The 18,303-nt window shown below is 41.5% G+C and overlaps 1 protein-coding gene and 1 long non-coding RNA gene across 2 annotated transcripts in view; both read left to right on the forward strand.

Moving 5' to 3' along the window:
• The window catches only part of LOC148215875 (uncharacterized), a 32,092-nt gene that overhangs the window by 10,052 nt on the left and 3,737 nt on the right, over positions 1-18,303 (forward strand). The gene's annotated exons all lie outside the window — the stretch shown is intronic.
• Positions 1,341-17,642, forward strand: LOC148215876 (uncharacterized). The gene is made up of 3 exons (XR_015796341.1): positions 1,341-1,887; positions 17,055-17,224; positions 17,451-17,642. It is a non-coding gene; the product is annotated as an uncharacterized LOC148215876 (long non-coding RNA).

The raw sequence follows: 18,303 nt of genomic DNA on the forward strand, positions 1-18,303 counted from the left end.
TCCATCAGTGGCCCAGGAGATAGATGCTCCTTGAAAGTCCAAACCCAGAATATGGGGGAAACAGGTTCTTCTATTTCTAGTTCATTTTCCTCAGAAAAAGGAGTGAGAATTATAGTGCTTTGGTACTGTAGTTCTAAGAGAGGTTCTACTTAACCAAGATCAAAACGGAAACATGGAAACTGAGGACACCGCCCGTAGCTAATTGTTTCCCATCTTGGGAAACAAATCACTGCATGACCTCACCTCCCTTCTTTCTTTCTCCAGTTCTTTTGACTTGACATGACTTTGACTTGACTGGATTGCCACCTATGTTCCCACTAAAATGTCTGTACATGGGCGCACATACTACTTGTGAAACCTGCACACATGGTAAAAAGTCAAGAACACACAAAAGTAAGTTTGTTGGTGTTATTGTTCCTCCTCCTCCTCCTCCTCCTCCTCCTCCTCCTCCTCCTCCTCCTCCTCCTCTTCCTCTTCTTCTTCTTCTTCTCAGAATATATGTATTCTTCTCCTCAGAAAGAACAAAGCCCTCTAACTAAAAAACAAGAGGAATTGAAACAAAGCATCACTGAGCATCTAGAACAGCACAAAAAGAATGGAATAAGGTTGCCTGCATTGAAATCCATTACCAAGAAACAGCTAGCACTATTAAACAGATGCCAGTCCTGTAATATCAAATATAAGCACCTGCTCACTGCAAGAAACAAACCAGCTGAAGTACTGCATGGCTGCGGTTATAACGGAATACCTTGGATGCAGGAAGGGAGATCAAGAATTGGTCAGCACCAGGTGAAGATGAACTGCCTGGTTTTTGATTGAAACATCTGATTGGTCTGCACCCACTCATTGCCAAGCAGTTTAACAACATACAGGAAGGAGGTGAAATTGAAGATTGGTTAACATCTGGCAAACCTACCTGATAATGAAAGATCCAGCAAAAAGGGCAGCACCAGGCAACTCCAGGCCAATTACCTGCTTGCCAACAACTTTGAAATTGCTAACTGGGGTGGCAGCTGATGCAGTCCAGATGCATGTAGTTGAAAACAAGGTCTTTCCATCTGTGTGGAAACCACACAAACAGCAGAGGGACAAAAGGTCAGCTCCAAATTGACAAGAAGATTTTGGAAAACTAAGAGAAGTAAGACCAATTGAATGTAGCTTAGATTGATTACAAGAAGGCTGTATGGAAAAACACCATTTGAAATGGAATTGCTGCTCAAGACTGACTGAATGTACAGCCAAGATATTGCAAAGGAGTTTGGACTGGACAAATGGGCTACCCTTACCATCAACAGGGAAAAATAGTGAAAACAGAAGGAATCAAGATGCCCTATGGAAATAACTTCAAGAGTCTGGATGAAGATCACTACAAATACCTGGGCAGCCTTCAAACTGACAACATCAAGCACACTGAAGTCAAGACGAAGGTTAGTAGTGAATACATCAGAAGAGCAAAGAAGAGAGTTTCCACCCGGACAAGACAACGCGCTGACGCGTTTCTCGGAGCTCCGAGGGCGCCCGAGCTGTATTTGATCAGTGGTGGGTCTAGGGGAGAGAAGACCACCAAATACCCCCCTGGATGGGGGGGGGGTTCGGAAGATTAACCACGAGAGCCCCAGACGCTGTTCCTCCTGCCTTTCCTGGTTTCCACCCCGGGAAAGCCAGCGAGTAGAACAGCGAAGGTGGCTGGGAATTCCATCGTGCTTTACAAATGCAGAGAGCCTCATGAATGAGAGACATTAGCGCTGCAGTCCGGTGTCTTAGATCACTTTAGAAGAGGAAAGGTTTTTTTTCCCCCTACTCTCCTCCTCTTTGGACTATATATTTTTTCTTTTTTTGTCTTATTAATATCTAAGATCTATCTCTGGACTACACTTTTAGATGCTGGTGAGTTACTTTTTTATTCTCTGTCATGGAATGTAATGGGTGGAAATTGACAAATGGACTTTGCTACGATATGGAAATGTTTTATGGATTTTAAATAGAAGATTTTATAAATTGTTAATGGTTTGCCTTTTCTATGGGATTAAAAATTTTTCTCTTATTCTTTTTTTCTTTTTGGGGGGGGGCTCATAAACGTATATTGGACTGTGAATCTGCTGTTCGATTTTTATAGTTGAGTTTCCCCTATTCTCCATGTTGAACTTAAAAGCTTGAGAACTGAGAATTGTTTATACATTTTATTATCTATATTTGGGAACAATAAGAGTCAGCTTTCTATAGCTGGGATTATAACTGCTGTGTTGTTAGAGAATTTGGAAGAAAGCTGTTGCTATTGGATTATAATTGTTGTTCTTTGAAGATACTGAACTTTCTACTGCTTACAATGGCTTTAAGAGGGAAGAAGGATAAGGAAAAGGAAAGAGAATCAACAAGAACTTTTACAGAACCGGCTGAGGGGGGTGGAGACATGAAAAAAGTACTAGATGCAATCGCTGCCTTAAGCCACCAGATGGATCAAAGAGACACAAAAATGAATGAAAAAATAGACAATTTAAAGAAGGAATTGACTCAAGAATTTAGAAATGAGGTTCAGAAAGTGAAAGATGTGGTGGATAATTTGTTAACTGATCTCAGGAATACTCAAGGTCAGGTACAGTTGTTAGAAATTAAGTCAGAAGCAGTCACTAAAGATATTGATCGAAATTTGGATACTATTGCATTAGCAGAAATGAGGGAGAAAGAATTCATATTGAGATTGAGATCAGTAACAGAAAATCCTGGGGAGGATGTAAGAAAATTTATTATTACTGCATTAGCACAATTTTTAGAGATGGAGGAACAAGATTTAGACTCTGAAATAGATAAAGTTTATAGAGCCAATTCACGTTATGCTAGAGGAAAAAAGGTCCCAAGAGATATACTAATTCATTTTGTACGGAAAGTCACAAGAGAACAAATTTTGAAAAAACATTATAATGATGGATTGAGTATCGCAGGTAAAAAGGTGATTATCTTAAAAGAAATACCTTTAAGAATCTTGAGAAAAAGAAAGGATTACTCCTTCTTCACAGATAAATTAAAGCAACATGGTATTTCTTTTAGATGGGAGAGATTAGAAGGAGTATCTTTTATGTATAAAGAGCAAAGATTCAGAATAAATTCTATTTTAAAGGCAGAAGCCTTTTTGGAAAAATATAAGGCAGACTTTTGCAATACCCATAAAGAAATAGAAGATAAAGAAAAAGAAAAGACTACAGAAGACATCGAAACCAGTGTGGATTTAACAAAACTTGCGGCTTCTGGAGTGGATCATAAAAGATTCTAACATAAATATACTTATGGATTACAAATACTTAACCTGGAATATAAATGGAGCAAATGCTCCTCAAAAAGAAAGATTTTATTTTTTATTTTTTAAAGAAACTGAATTTGGATATAATCTGTTTGCAAAAGATGCATATTTGTAAAAAAGATATTAAGTACTTGGTTTGGAAACAAATTGGAGAAGAATTTATATCGGCTGGACCAAAAAAGACTAAAGGAGTTGTTTTGTACATACAATCAAAATTGAATCCACAATTGATTTTGACTGATGATGGAGGAAGATATGTGGCAGTTGAAATTAGTATACAAGGGGTCAAAACATTAGTTGTTGGACTGTATGCCCCAAATGTTGATAAAGGGATATTTTATAAAAATTTGATGGATAAACTGATGGACTTACAATACAAGAATTGGTGCCTTATGGGTGATTGGAATGGGATTATTTCTCCAATGGAAGACAAACAGTCCCCCAAGGGGCTGAGACTTAAACAAGGAAAACTACCCCAAACATTCTTATTTGAAAGACATGTTGGATTTACAAGATATTTGGAGACTTTTAAATGGAAATTCCAAGGAATATACATATTATTCTGAGAGATTTAAGTCCTTTTCTCGAATAGATATGTTTTTATTTCTAAAACTTTGATGACGGATGTTACTAAAGTTGAAATATTACCTAAGACTTTTTCCGACCATAATCCTGTTAAGTTGACTATTAAAGGGAAAAAGAGTACATTTCGATGGAGACTAAATGAGACAATTTTACAGAAAAATGAAATAGTAGATACTTGTAAAAAAAAGATAAGAGAGTTTTTTCAATTGAATGTGAATAAAGGCACTAATACACAGACTGTTTGGGATGCTAGCAAGGCTTACATGAGAGGTTATTTCATTCAATATAATGCCCAGTTGAAGAGAAAGAAACAAGAGAAGATGCAACTGATTTCAGATGAAATTAAAAACAAAGAGATTGAGATGAGAAACAATCCATTGGATGAGACTTTGAATACACAAATTAAATTTTTACAAAAACAAATGTCAATGTTAATGATACAGGAATTAGAAACTCAATTGAAATTTACGAAACAGAACTATTTTGAGTCTGCGAATAAACCAGGTAGATGGCTAGCTTATAAATTGCGTAAACAAAGACAGAAAAGATTAATTTCTAAAATACAACATGAGGGGAAGACTTTAATGGATAATGCAGGCATTCAAGAGGCCTTTTTTTGTTATTACTCATCATTATATAAAAAACAAGATGTTCATTCAGACGATATTGATAAATATCTGTCTAAACAAAAATTACCTGTTCTTACTGATCAACAGAGAAAATTACTTAATGATCCCATCACATTAGAGGAAATGTCAACTGCCTTTAAGAAAATTAATTGTGGAAAAGCTCCTGGCCCAGTACTGAGCTGAAATCCTTCAGCAGAGATCTGTCCTCTTTTGCCTCTCCTCTTTCCCCTCCCCTTAAGCATGGTCCTCTTTCCCCTTCCCCTCCCCTCAGTGGTGAACAGAGCACTTCAAGATTTGAGGTCTGTCCCCTCGCAGTGGTGGGAAGGTGGGGACCTCAAATCCTGAAGATTTGAGGACCGCGCCTTCGCACCACTGAAGGCGGAGGGGAAACCTCGCAGTGGTGCAAAGGCAGGGACCCCAAGTCCCGAAGATGTGAGGTCTGCACCTTTGCACCACTGAAGAGGGAGGGAAAACCTCACAGCGGGTCAAAGACGAGGACCCCAAATCCCAAAGATTTGAGGTCCGCGCCTTCGGACCGCTGACGGGGCAGGGTAAACCTCACAGAGGTGTGATGGCAGGGACCCCAAATTCCGAAGATTTGAGGACCGCACCTTTGCAACGCTGAGGGGGGAGGGGAACCTCACAGCGGTGCTAAGGCAGGGACCCCAAATCCCAAAGATTTGAGGACCGTGCCTTTGCAACACTGAGGGGGGCAGGGAAACCTTATAGCAGGGTGAAGGCGGGGACCCCAAATCCTGAAGATGTGAGGTCCGCGCCTTCACAATGGTGTGAAACCTCACAGCGGGGCGAAGGAAGGGACGCCAAATCGCAAAGATTTGAGGACTGTGTCTTCACAAAGTTAGGGGGGAAGGGGCACCCTTGCAGCGTTGCAAAAGCAGGGACCCCAAATCCCGAAGATTTGAGGACCGTGCCTTTGCAGTGGTGAGGAGGGAGGGGAAACGTTGCAATGGTGTGAAGGCGGCAACCCCAAATCCCGAAGGTTTGAGGACTGCACCTTCGAACCACTGAGAGGGGAGGGGAAACCTCGCAGTGGTGCGAAGGTAGGGACCCCAGATCCTGAAGATTTGTGGACCGAGCCTTCATAGCCCTGTGTCCTTTCCACTTGCAATCTTCCCTGCAGGCTTCCAATGGGGAAGCCGGCAGGGAAGATTGCAAATGGTGATCACGGGATTGTAGGGTGCTTGGCAACTGGTTGTAAATGCGAGCCAGTTGCAAAGCACCCAAAATGCAGCCACGTGACTGCGGGGTTGTGTGTTCCTGTGTGGAATATTTTATGACGGTCGGAAGTGCTTTACGAGTTGTAAAGCACCCTTTCCAAGGCCGTCATAATTTCAAATAGTCATTAAACGAACCATTGTTAAGCAAGGACTACCTGTATACAGCTGGAATAATGGACTGGAATGAAGCTGAACTAAAAGTCCTGGATAGGAAGACCGGAAAAATAACGACAATGAATCACGCCCTTCATCCACGCAGTGATGTTGACAGACTCTACTTACCATGGAGCATAGTGAATTTCAATTTTGGATTCTGTTCCTTCACTTGTTTTCCTAAAGACCCTGTGCTGCTTTTCTATGTTGTCTTATTTTTTGAAATCCATATTTGTTCAGTTATCTGATCTCCATCATAAATAAAATTACAATATAAGTCTCCTTTTATAGAAAACTCTACATTGGATCCAGGGCATCTCCTCTCTCCAAAAACTTTCCAGGAAAATTCAATTAAAAAAAAAAAAGCTGAATGATCAGGGGATGGACAGATTTCAGTGATCAAACTGATCTTATATCAACATTAAAATTTTGTGCAATAAGCCAGAATCGGGAGCAGGCATGCAGTTATCCTCGTAATCTACAGTTCCCTTTGTTCCACCTCCCCCCAACAAAGTGGCAGGCAGTTGCATGGGTCAGCTGAGGAGGAGGAAGAGGACAAGGCTGCGCCGGGGCTCTCCAGAGGGTTGTAAGGGGAGGGTAAACAGCACATGCCTATATTATATGTGGAAAGGAAGGAAAGAGGCAAGGAAGGGAGGAAGGAGGAAGGGGAGAAAGAAAGAAAGAAAGAGGGAGGGACGGAGGGAGGGAGGGAGGGAGGGAGGGAGGGAGGGAGATTTCTGATGGTCCCTGCCAGCTTCCCTTCGTCATTCAGTTTCTCTATTTCGGTAAGGAAATATCTCTGAAACGATGATTGAACGGGTCACGGGTTGTCTAGTAAGATATAAATGAGGGTTCCCTTTCAAGCTAATTGTATTGCACCACAAGGAAGAGAGATTATTTCTACGATCCCAGGGATGAACAAGGTGTTAAGAAACTGAAGGAATACTTGATAAGAATTAATAAAGAACTAGTTTTGAGGTTGTTGTGGTTTTTTAAGACGCTTCATATGGTATAACTTTAGAAGAGATTGCAATGGGATCCTTCAGCTTATGAAAATGATACGTTGTGTGTTGTTTGGTATTGTTTATATTAATTGGGAAATAAGACAAAGCACAGAGAATAGCAAAATATTATAGGAAGTTAATATAAGGACAATGTGAGCTGGGAAGGGGGAGCTGCACCTGAATGAAGCACTCCCCTAAACTAGACCAGATAGAGGACCTCATCAATCCTCTATGAATTCGGTTCCCGTGGTCTAAATAGGTTGAGAGGGTAAGGGGGGAAGGGAAATGATGGGAATAGGGGGCAAAAAAGGGTAGTCAGGATAAGATAGTTGGGTTTCACTGTTGATAACTTGATTTTGTAGGAATGGTAAGAACAAAAGATTTGGTAAGTTCTTATTCAACACGATAGATCAAATATATAATATTACCTATGCCCCAATTAGAATGAGTCATTATCATTCTGAGCAATTCCCAGTGTCAAAGGTATCAAGCAGGGCTGTCCATTATCCCCTTATTTATTTAACCTTGTTATAGAAGCACTAGCAGTAGATAACTGCAAGATAGCTAGCAGTTACCAGGGTTAAGAGTAAATTTTCAAAAGTCACAACTCATGTTCTTCCATACCCCTACCATAGTATAAGCTGAAAGAGCTAGCATTTAAATATGCCCATAGAAAGGAAATCCTTCAAATATCTAGGAGTAAAGATTCTTAAAAAACATTTTTTATCAAGACTTTTCTTAAGATATATAAAAAGTACAATTAAAATACAAATCAGAAAGTATAGAAGAGAAAGAAGATAGAACTAAAAGAAAAAGACAAAAACTAAGAGTGAGGTCAGGTAGAAAGATAAAACAGAAAGTGACTTCCGACTGTCTCCAATACAGATATGAGTACAAATTAAAAAAAAAATCTCTTACCACTATTTAATCCTAATTCACATTATTTCTATCAACACAAACCATCTATTCATTTAACCCCACAATCAAAGCTTCATTTTTTCCCAACCCAAGCATGTAATCTAGGAAGGGTTACCATGAGGAGACAAATTTAGAAACAGTATTATCTCTTATTAAAGCTGTTAGCTTCACCATTTGAGCCAAGTCCATTAGTTTAAAAATTTACTCTTCCACTGTAGGTATTTGTAAGTCTTTTCATCCTTGCGCGTATAACAGTCTTGCTGCTGTGATCATAGATAGAAACAAAGATCCATATTGTTTCTCCAATCTTTTCTCCATCAAACCCAGTAAGAACAATTCTGGCTTTTTTTAAATATTCACTTTAAGAATCTTTTGAATAGAAATGTGTATCTGGTCCCAAAATTTTTTAGCCAAGATTCTTAAAAACATCAACCAACTATTTAATAATAATTTCATCCCAATGTGGGGGCGGGGGGAGTAGGATAAAAAATATTGTAATATTCTGGGTCCAATATTGACATTACGGCTGTTTCACAATTAAATGTTCTATTTCAGACTCTTCCGGTAGAGTTACCAAATAGAATATTAAGATGTTGGCAAGAAAAAAAAGCGATTTTTGCGTTTCAAAGCTAAACAATTAAGAATAGAAAGATCATATATAGACCTCAGAAACAAGGAGGATGAGGACTTCCATTTTTAAAATTAAATTATCAGCAGCACATTTGGGGCATATTATTCTCTTCAGATTGGAAAACCTTGGAAGGAAAGCCTTGCAGTGGCCAGCATGAGCTCTTCCTTCCCTTTGTTTTCTCCCTGGGGACCTTAAGGCAGTTGGAAGGGCACTGGACCATACCTGGTTTCCAATTATAAAAGGAAAACGCCGAGAGCATTTTAAAAATGTGGATATGTGTTTGGAGAAAGATTTGTATTGTGTGGAGAGCAGAGAGGAAGAATTTGCAGCCGTCAGCTCAGCAGGCCACAGAGGGTAGAGGAGGAACAGGCTTGGACTTCAGCAAACCAGCAGTAGGAGAATCGGAGTCCAGCAGCCTCACCGCTCCAGCAGATGCCGAGAGTCTGTAGCCGGCCAGAGCTGGTAAAGCACCTTCCTTTTCCTACCCAAGCACAGACTGAGACCCAACGCTTCAGAGCCAACGCTTCAGCAGCAGTTCAGAACAGCAGCTGATGGCAACTGAAGCCAACTACAGTCACTCGAAGGTGGCTGAGGACTTGGTTGAGAGCCAGTTTGGGGTAGTGGTTAAGGCACCAGGCTAGAATCCAGGAGACCGTGAGTTCTAGTCCTACCTTAGGCACAAAGCCACCTGAGCTTATAACCAAGTCTTTTTCTGTTTGTGTGTCTTCAACTCAGTGTTGATTCCTGGCGACTGCCTGGGCAAATCCCTAGTCTTCTTGGCAAGGTTTTTGGAAACCATTGCCTCTTTTTTAGGGCTGAGAGAGAATGGGCCAGTCATGTTCGTAGCCTTAATTTTTGAAATCTATATTTGTTTGGTTATCTGATCTCTAATCATAAATAACATTACAATATACTCCTTTTATTTTATAGAAAATTCTACATTGGATCCAGGGTATCTCCTGTCTCCAAAAACTTTCCAGAACATTTTACATGTTTTTTTTTAATAGGTGAATAATCAGGGGATGGACAGATTTCAGTGATCAACTTGATCTTATATGGCAACATTAACATTTTGGGCAATATCTTATCAGATTTTAACACTTCTGCAGGAGATCTCAGAAGACCTCTAAAGAGATTTACAGACCATGTGAGATTTTAGATTCTTTTATGGGTGATGGAAACTTGTGGGGACCATCAGATTCTCAGCATCTCTGCAATGATTTTTCCCATAGTCATGCTTACAGAAAAATCATGACTGTTATGTTTCACTTTCTGTTCCTTCCAGCAACAAAAGTTAGTAGTCTGATTCTTGATGCAGAATCTTCTCCTAGGCAGTCTAGCTGGAAGCAGTGCAAGAACAATGGGATGGAAGATGATCTGGCTACTTTTGAACAGGGCTGACTAAAAAGCCATTGAAATGAATACTCACAAGAAAGAGAATGAACACACTTCCGTTTAGAGCTTCCCCATTTTGCTCATCAAAATGGACAACAGCATTCCTCTGACTCTGTTCATATTATTTCTCAATGTTTTTATAAAGTACAAATACTCTACTTTTTCAGTTTCCCTTTTATTTTGTAGTAATGACAGCAACTCCACCCACTTTAATAGCGTGTGCATTTACTAATGTGGGTTTTTCATATCCCAGCCTATCATTAAAAACATAATTTAATAAGAACAGATCTGAGCTGATTCTCTCTTGGCCTTCTGCCCTTTGTTCTTTTAATCTGAAGGGCATTATTACACAATTTTATACTCTCTATATATTTCACATAATGTATAACATACATTTAATAGTGCAGTCTATTTTACATTATGTTTAAAACTTTAACTTGCAACTTGCTTTTTGCTTTTTAAAGAGCACAGAATTTCCCCCACCCCATTTTCCTTTGCCTTGAGGCAGCCAGCTGTTAGATGCCTGACTGTCTTTGAATAAACAAGTTGTTAATTAGCTTGGTACCAGGCAAAGAAAGTTGCCAAGAGAGAGACCCTGAATTTCAAAGAGGAACAAAGAAGAGATAAGAAAGACTGACAGGATGTTTCCTTGGTAACAAGAAAACGCAAGTTAAACTTAGATTCACCTCTTTAGGACCCACCTTTACCCCTCCCCTAGACCATCCCAAAAATCCTTTGTATGGGCATGAGAGGATGCACTATCTGATTTGAATTTTTTTACACCTGTACCTTTCTATAAAGCCTCTGATGTTTGCTTTGCAAGGTGTGGTTTCTTTCAGCATTTCTTGCCACGATGTTGATTGGGCCACCCAGATGCATATTGATCAATAAATATCTGTTAACTTTTTACAGAAGTCTCGTCTCAAGTTTTTGTTTGGCTCTCTGAAACTTGGGTAGCAGAGAGTGCCTTACAAATCCTACAGGCAGGACTAGATATAATTCAGAGGTTTATAGAAGCAAAACTGATCAAGCGTTTAAGGGTGAGATGTCATTTAGAATTTCATGGCCTGTAAATACACGTGCTTTTGTGCTTTCCTTGGGAATAGCTTCATTCTACGTTTAAAATAGTGAGCACTGTTTGATATGATATGGGTCCGATTTCCATATCACAATTGATTACATGTTGTAGTGCATATATTTACTTGCAAACAGTATAGTACCTTTTCAAAAGATAATTTCATTTTTGTAATACTGAATGTTCAGTTCAAGGGCTTAGAGCAATAGGCCAATGGAGGCCACAGGAGTAATTCCTGTTCCAAGAGTATAAAAACAAATGTGACAGGTTAGCAAACTGGAAAAGGAAGATAAGAAGGCGGATAGTGATATTAGAAAAAGTCCATATATTACAGTTAGTAGTAGTAGTAGTAGTAGTATTGTTGTTATTATTAAAAGGTACTTAGAGGTTGTGTTCACACAACAAATTTTCCACAGTCATCAAACATGTTGCCCCCAACTGTCCAAATTTTCTGTGTTCAAATGACATAAATGAGACAGGTTGGGTTTGTATAACACATTACGTTATGAGACATACAGTACTTGTTCAGCTTCCTTTAACAGAAAGGAAACAAACCAAGAGCAACTTACTTACTCTTGTAAGGCAGAATTCACAAGAAAGGCATAAATCATGATTCACAAAGTACAACAGTTGGTTTCACACATCACACTAAACCAACTAGACGTTGCAGACAAACTGCAGTTTTGGTTAGCTAATTGCCTCTGAATAAGCAGAATGAATCAGGGAGTTAAATAGCTCAAGAGATACAAAGGAAAGCAAAGGGCTTCCAATGGAGACTTTAAGTACTCACCCTAGGCCCAGCACATCTAGGCTGCCACAATCCAGATGACCATTAGATGCCAGTAAGGAAAGTTTTCTTGTCTCTACCACATACAGCAGGCTGTAAAGTCAGAAGAAGCCTTGGGGCTAACCCTTGTCAGGAAAATGGAAGAAGGCCTTCATATTCCCTTATCCTTTTCTTCCCCTTATTTTTCAATGAAGAGAAAAGCAGCAGCAGGCAGCAGCAGGGAGAACAGCAGAGAGCCAGATGTTTGCTTCTGATTGGCTCCTCCAGTCCCAGTCAGGATACAGGCACTTTAGAATAAATAAAATAAGCCCTGAGTCAATCAGTGTATCGGGGTCATCTCTTGCTCTTCACGTGTTTGCCGGCTTCTGAAAACAGCCTGGACAAGAGTAACAGTTTTGTCACCAAGCAGATGAACCTTGTGTGGGTTTCAACCAAATGTCCTCTCTGGGACCTTGGCTAGCCACAGAAGGAACTGGCCTGTTGAGCCCATGGCTCTCCTCCTTACCCAGCTTTTGGGCTGAGGTTTGCCGCTTACCTTTAACTAATACGCAGCTCTCTGGCCAGACGAACCATAAAAAGGATGTCTGAAAAAGGGCCATCTTTGAAATGCAGAGGAATTAAGGCCTATAGGGATGAAATGCCTTGTCAGAGGGCAGGAAAGCTGACTGCGGCCTGAACAAAAGGCCTTGAAGTGGAATGGAGAAGAAATCAGATGAAACACTTTAAACAAGAGTTAAAGGAGGAGTGGGAGAAATCAGCCACTTTGATGCAAAGGACTTGGCAGGGATGTTTGAAGAAGTTAATAAGCAAATAAGACGATGAAATAATTTAAGAATTAGAGCAATCAGGGAAAAACCAGAAAAGGCTAATTTAATTGGATATCTTATCTCAAAACTAAACAACCATCTGCCAAATTTAAAACTTTCAGTTAAGGTGTGTCCATAGATTCTTCTCGTCTAAGGCCAGTGAAATGCAGAAACCAAGAGATATACTAAGATTTGTAAACAGGTGAAACAAGCTCATGGACTAAAAGACAGATATTGGGGTGCTGATAACGTGTTCTGTTTTTCAAGATATCAGGCCTGCCCACACTACAAAGAAGAAAGGCCTTCAAACCTCTTTCCCACCTCCCCATTGCCTGTGCCCAATCGGTTGGCGGCAAGGCCCGCATGATCCGCAGCTCCCTTTGTTCCATCTCCCCCCAGCAAAGTGGCAGGCAGTTCTGCTGGTCAGTTGAAGAGGAAGAGGAGGCTTCACAGGACTCTTCTTGTGAGGGGAGGGCAAATGGCGCAAGCCTATATTATATGTGGAAAGAGAGGAAAGGAGGGAGGGAGGCAGGGAGGGTTAGGTCTTCCAAATAGGTTACTGAGTCTTCCCTGCCTCTGATTAAGGAAAACTCAGGAGGTTTAAAGTAAAAAGAAAAACAGCTCTTTATTTGGCCAAACAAAGCAACCGGGTGGACCACTCCTTGGAGACAACAGGTCTCGAGAATGCCACACCCAAAAAGGCGGCAACAGCAGTATTTATACTAGTAGCAGACCATAGCAACAACCGTTATGCAAATTAGATGTCAATCATTTTTGCCCGCGAATCCCAGACATCCTATTATCTGTCATGCCTTAAATTAATGGCATCTCCAGCACAAGCGTGGTCCACAAAAGCAAAATGCCAATGATTAGGCTAAAATGATCTGCGTCCCTTTTGGAAGGAAGGAAGGAAGGAAGGAAGGAAGGAAGGAAGGAAGGAAGGAAGGAAGGAAGGAAGGAAGGAAGGAAGGAAGGAAGGAAGGAAGGAAGGGATCCCCGACCTCTTTCCCACCCCTCTCTGGCCCCTGTGCCCAATAGGTGGGTGGCAAGGCCTGAGAAGTGAGTAGCGATTTCTGCCTCAGAACTGAGGCAGAAATATGAAATCTTTTAATGACAGTGCTTGTTGAAGGAAGGATGAGGGAGCAAATTGGATGGCTGTTGGTGATGTTGGGCTGGTTGGGGGACGCCCGTGGTCAACAACGGATGAGCCCTCTTCCTCCCTTGAGGGAGGGACCCTTGGGGACATGCCAAAATGGGGAGGAGGGGTGCAGTTTTCCTCATGATTCATAGCTCCCTTTGTTCTGCCTCCCCCCAGCAAAGTGGCAGGCAGTTCCACTGATCACCTGAGGAGGAGGAGGTGGTTTTACCAGGGCTCTCCTGAGAGTCGTGAGGGGAAAGCGTATGGCACAATTAATTAGAGTTAATGGTAAATTTTCAAAAGTCACAACTCATGTTCTTCCATACCCCTCCTAAAGTACAAACTGAAATAGCTAGCATTTTAAAGATACCCATAGAAAGGAAATTCTTCAAATATCTAGGAGTAAAGATTCTTAAATACATTAACCCACCATTTAATAATAATTTCATCCCAATGTGGGGAAAAAAGAACAAAAAAGTGGCATAAAAATATTGAAAGATTCTGGGTCGAATTGTGGCAGTTAAAATTACAGCTCTTTCAGAATTAAATGTTTTATTTCAAACTCTTCCAGTAGAAGTACCAAATAAAATATTAAGATGATGGCAAGAAAAAAAAAGATTTTTATGTTTCAGAGCTAAACAATTAGGAATAGAAAGATCATATATAGACCTCAGAAACAAGGAGGATGAGGACTTCCATTTTTAAAATTATATTATCAGCACACATCTGGGGCATATTATTCTCTTCAGATTGGAAAACTGTGGAAGGAAAGTCTTGCAGTGGCCAGCATGAGCTCTTTCTTCCCTTTGTTTCCTCCCTGGGGCCTTAAGGCAGTTTGAAGGGCACTGGACCACACCTGGTTTCCAATTATAAAAGGAAAACGCTGAGAGCTGTTCATAGGACTGTTTAGGAATTAGATAAATGCGCCAGCCTAGACATAGACATTAATTTAAGTATAGTATAATATAGCATAGGCTTAATGGTAACTGTGAAAGTAGAAGTTAGGAAAATAAGTCAGTTTGTTAGGCTTTTATATAATACAAGCCTCCCTGGAAATACAGGGAGATAACAACAGTCTCTTTGGTAGTGGTGTATAGTATTTCTCAAACGAAATACTTTACAAGGACCCAATAAGACAATGGATTCGGCTAGAAAATAAAGAGGGGGCAAAGAAATCCAAAACCAGATGTTTTTTTCTTCCAAAAGACTTTATAAAAATAGACAATAGACTCCAAGTAATATATTCCCAAAAGCTACATTTCAGGTTTGGAAAAAAAGAAATGCAGTTTGATAGAGGGTATCTCCCCTCTGAAACCTTTACTGGTATACCTAGGATTCTATAACCAGGACGGATCGACAAAGCTGAAGCCTTGGAGAGTTTCAGTGATTTCTTTGGTAGCTTCTTAGAGACAATTGCCTAGCATCGGTGTCTGCAGAGAAGGTGGAGCAGGTGACCTTTGGTAGTGTGGAATAGAAACACAGGACACAAATGCAGAATAATCAAGGCTTCACTGCAGTGTTTATTAGGCAGTACGTACTGGAGGGGGACCCCACCAGAAGTTAGTGGGAGGCACTCCCCTAGAGACAAAATGGATGCTCTGATATTTATACAGTTCTACAAGAAGGGGAAGGGAAAAAGAACATATACGCATACATATTCATATGATGATGCAAGTATACCTAAATAAGCAATAATTCTCATCTGTTAGTAAAACAATAGTGTCACAGAGAAGAGGAAACAAATTAGTTCAAGGTACCAAATGCCAGGAAGAAAGCATCCTCCCTCAGGGCAGATGCCTAGGTTGCTATGGGGATGTTTGTGACAACCGGCCTGGTTCACATCAGCTTCAAGGATGCTTCCACATTCCTTTATGTTTCAATCTTATTAAGACGATCCCATTCATCTGAGGCCTCTAAAAACTTGTGTTTTTCACGCAAATGTTCACCCAAAGATATATTTTTCTCACTCCTTTTCTCAAAGGAGGCCTACGATCTCCTTGGGAATTGCAATGGCTTTATGATTTCATCCATCCAGGCTAAACTGCCAGTTACTGACTGTTCTCAGAACGAAGATGCCTTCCAAGATATAAGCTGGACTTCAGAAGGAGTGCTGAATGCTGGGGAACCATCCCTCTTTTGTAGCCAACTTCTTAGAGGGGTATTCCCAGGGTGAAGATGCCCATTTGGCCTCTTCTTAGGAAAGGGAAGCAGGAAGAAGATGTGCTCCAGAGAACATCCAGCTCCTTTCCTTGCTCCTTTGAATTATTCATTTGATAATTTTTAATCAACTGGGATCCGACACTCCCTTTAACTTGCTTCCTGAATTAACCATGTTTTCTTGAACTTTGAAGGAAAGTTGAAGAATAAACAAGAATGGTCATTGAACACAGTAAACCACCGAAAAGGTTAAAATTAACCAGATCAAGGCAATGTGGAACTACACCATTTCCACTTTGGCACTTCTGCACCGCAGAGATGTTGTTAAGGGATCTAAGTCTCACATATTTGAAGGAAAGTGATTTTGGCAGAAATCATTCTGGCAGAAATCATTCACACAATCATTGCCTCAGTCTTTTCCTTTTCCGCTCTAGGGTTTTTCTATAGTTTTTCCTGTTCGGGGAAAAGAAAGGTGGTGTGGGGGGGAAGGCTGATCATACAAGAGATGTATGAACTGATCCTCAAAGTTCTCTAGAAGGAGCAACACAACTAGTGCAGGATATCAGTCATTACATATGGCAAAGAAGAAAAAAAAAATTATTGACATCAGGCTCCCTAAAGAATTGTGGAGCATTGTGGTGAGAAGACCCTTTGCTTGGGATGGGAAACTGGGGGGAAAGGTAGGGAAGGAATACCTTCAGGAGTGGGCTCCTTCACAGAGATTTATAGAGATCACTTTTGCTTGGCATTGGTGTCTGTAGAAAAGGTGGAGTAGATGACCTTTGGTAGGATCCCAAACGAAGCCTGTGATTTTCTTGGCAATTGTAGCAGCTTTCAAGATTCAAGGTTGCACACAGGGACAGGGCAGAGCCCAAACTGTTCCTGACCCACTAAGAACCCCTCCCCTTGAAGCTCCTGAGTCCACACTGACTTCCCACAAGTTCTTCTGCTTCCATGGGACTATTCTGGGAACCGCAAGATGGTTCAGTGGCACTTATCTACATGTTGGCAAGTGGGGAGGGGGGGATATAGAGAGTGGGATTTGCCCAAGGGCTCCGTGAGACTTCTCTCAAGGCCAAGAGGCTCAGCCAGCTCCATGAACCAAAAAAGCTGTTTAATGAATAGGATTGGGTCTCGATGGGAAGGACTCTGAAAAGGCAGGGCTGCTTTTGGCGGGTTTTCTTCATCTGTAGGAGACCTAAAAATTTGCTGAGGATCACAGCCCCTGTCTCTCCGTTCACAGATTTCCCAACCAAAAACATCTCAGGGAAAAGGAAGCTCCTCTTCACCAAAAAAGACCCCCAGCAGGTGCGTAAGGCCCAACGCGAGGCTACCTGTGTCAGATCAGACCTCCAGGCCAGCCAAAGTCTGTGGCAAAAGGTCCATCGGTGGAACAGCAAGGCAGCCCTAAAAGTAGGTACCCCTTGGATATGGAGATTCCTGTGGCTGGGCTTTGCTCCCATATTTGAATCCCGGTCTCTTTTGCCCAATCTCAGTGGGGTGGAAAAGATTCCCCAGGAAGGAGAGAGTCTGGGAAGGATTTCAAGCTTCTCTTCTGAAAGGGAGACCACCGGGGAGCACTGGAGGAAAGAGGCCCCACAGCCTCCCGGACTTACAGCCTGACTCTTTTCCATTGCAGCAGGAGGACAGCATCATTCAGTGCCTCTGTTCCATTGCTGCTCTGTTTCAGCTGAAGCAGAGCGGGGGCTGGAAGTCCAGGTTCCCAGGAACAAGAACCTGTAGAGTCTTGCTGTCCTGGTAAGTAAGTGGGAGGGAGGTGGAAATGGGTGGCAAGCCAAGGAGGATGGAGAGGGAAAAAACAACCCCTGGATTTTCAGAAGTGGTAGCAGATGCTCATCCTAACTGAAAGTCCGTCAGAGAAACAGAAGGCAGCTTTCAAAAACAGGCCCGCGCAAAGGGTCCTTCACATGTGGGTAATTCTCCTTTGGCCTGAAAGACAAGCTGCAGCAGAATAACAGGTCAAAAGGGGCTGGGACAAAGAGGAAGGAGTGGGCTGGATTCTCTGCTTTTCTCCACTCTTCTTTGCTGGCAGGCCCTGCTGGAGGACAACCATTTCAGCAGCTGCTCTGCGGGACTAGCTGCATTGCTTGCAGTAGATGACATCAGGTCAACTTCTTGTTTCTTTGGTAGTGCTTAAGGAAAGTCTCTTTGCAGCACTCAGAGAGTAAGAAGGGGGAGAATAGCCAACAAAAGAGAAAAGTAAAAGCACAGCTTCACTGGGTGCAGCAGTGGTGCCCCATCCTAGATCAGAAGGCCTTTCAGACGGTCACTCATGCCCTGGTCACCTTGCAGCTTGGCTACTGCAACACATACCACATAGGGTATGAAGACCACCCAGAAGCTTCAGTTGATCCATTGCCCTTTTGGACACTTTCAGCTGGGGCCACCAAATCAAAGGAAACTTTTTGCTTGTGAAGTAGAGAGAAGAGAGGGTAGATTGAGCTCTCCACATCTCCTAGTGGTCGACACAG

This window comes from Python bivittatus, unplaced genomic scaffold (genome assembly GCF_059951505.1).
Source record: "Python bivittatus isolate LINGU-HERP-01145 unplaced genomic scaffold, Pbiv_v1 ctg000330_np1212, whole genome shotgun sequence".
Classification (NCBI taxonomy): Eukaryota; Metazoa; Chordata; class Lepidosauria; order Squamata; family Pythonidae; genus Python; species Python bivittatus.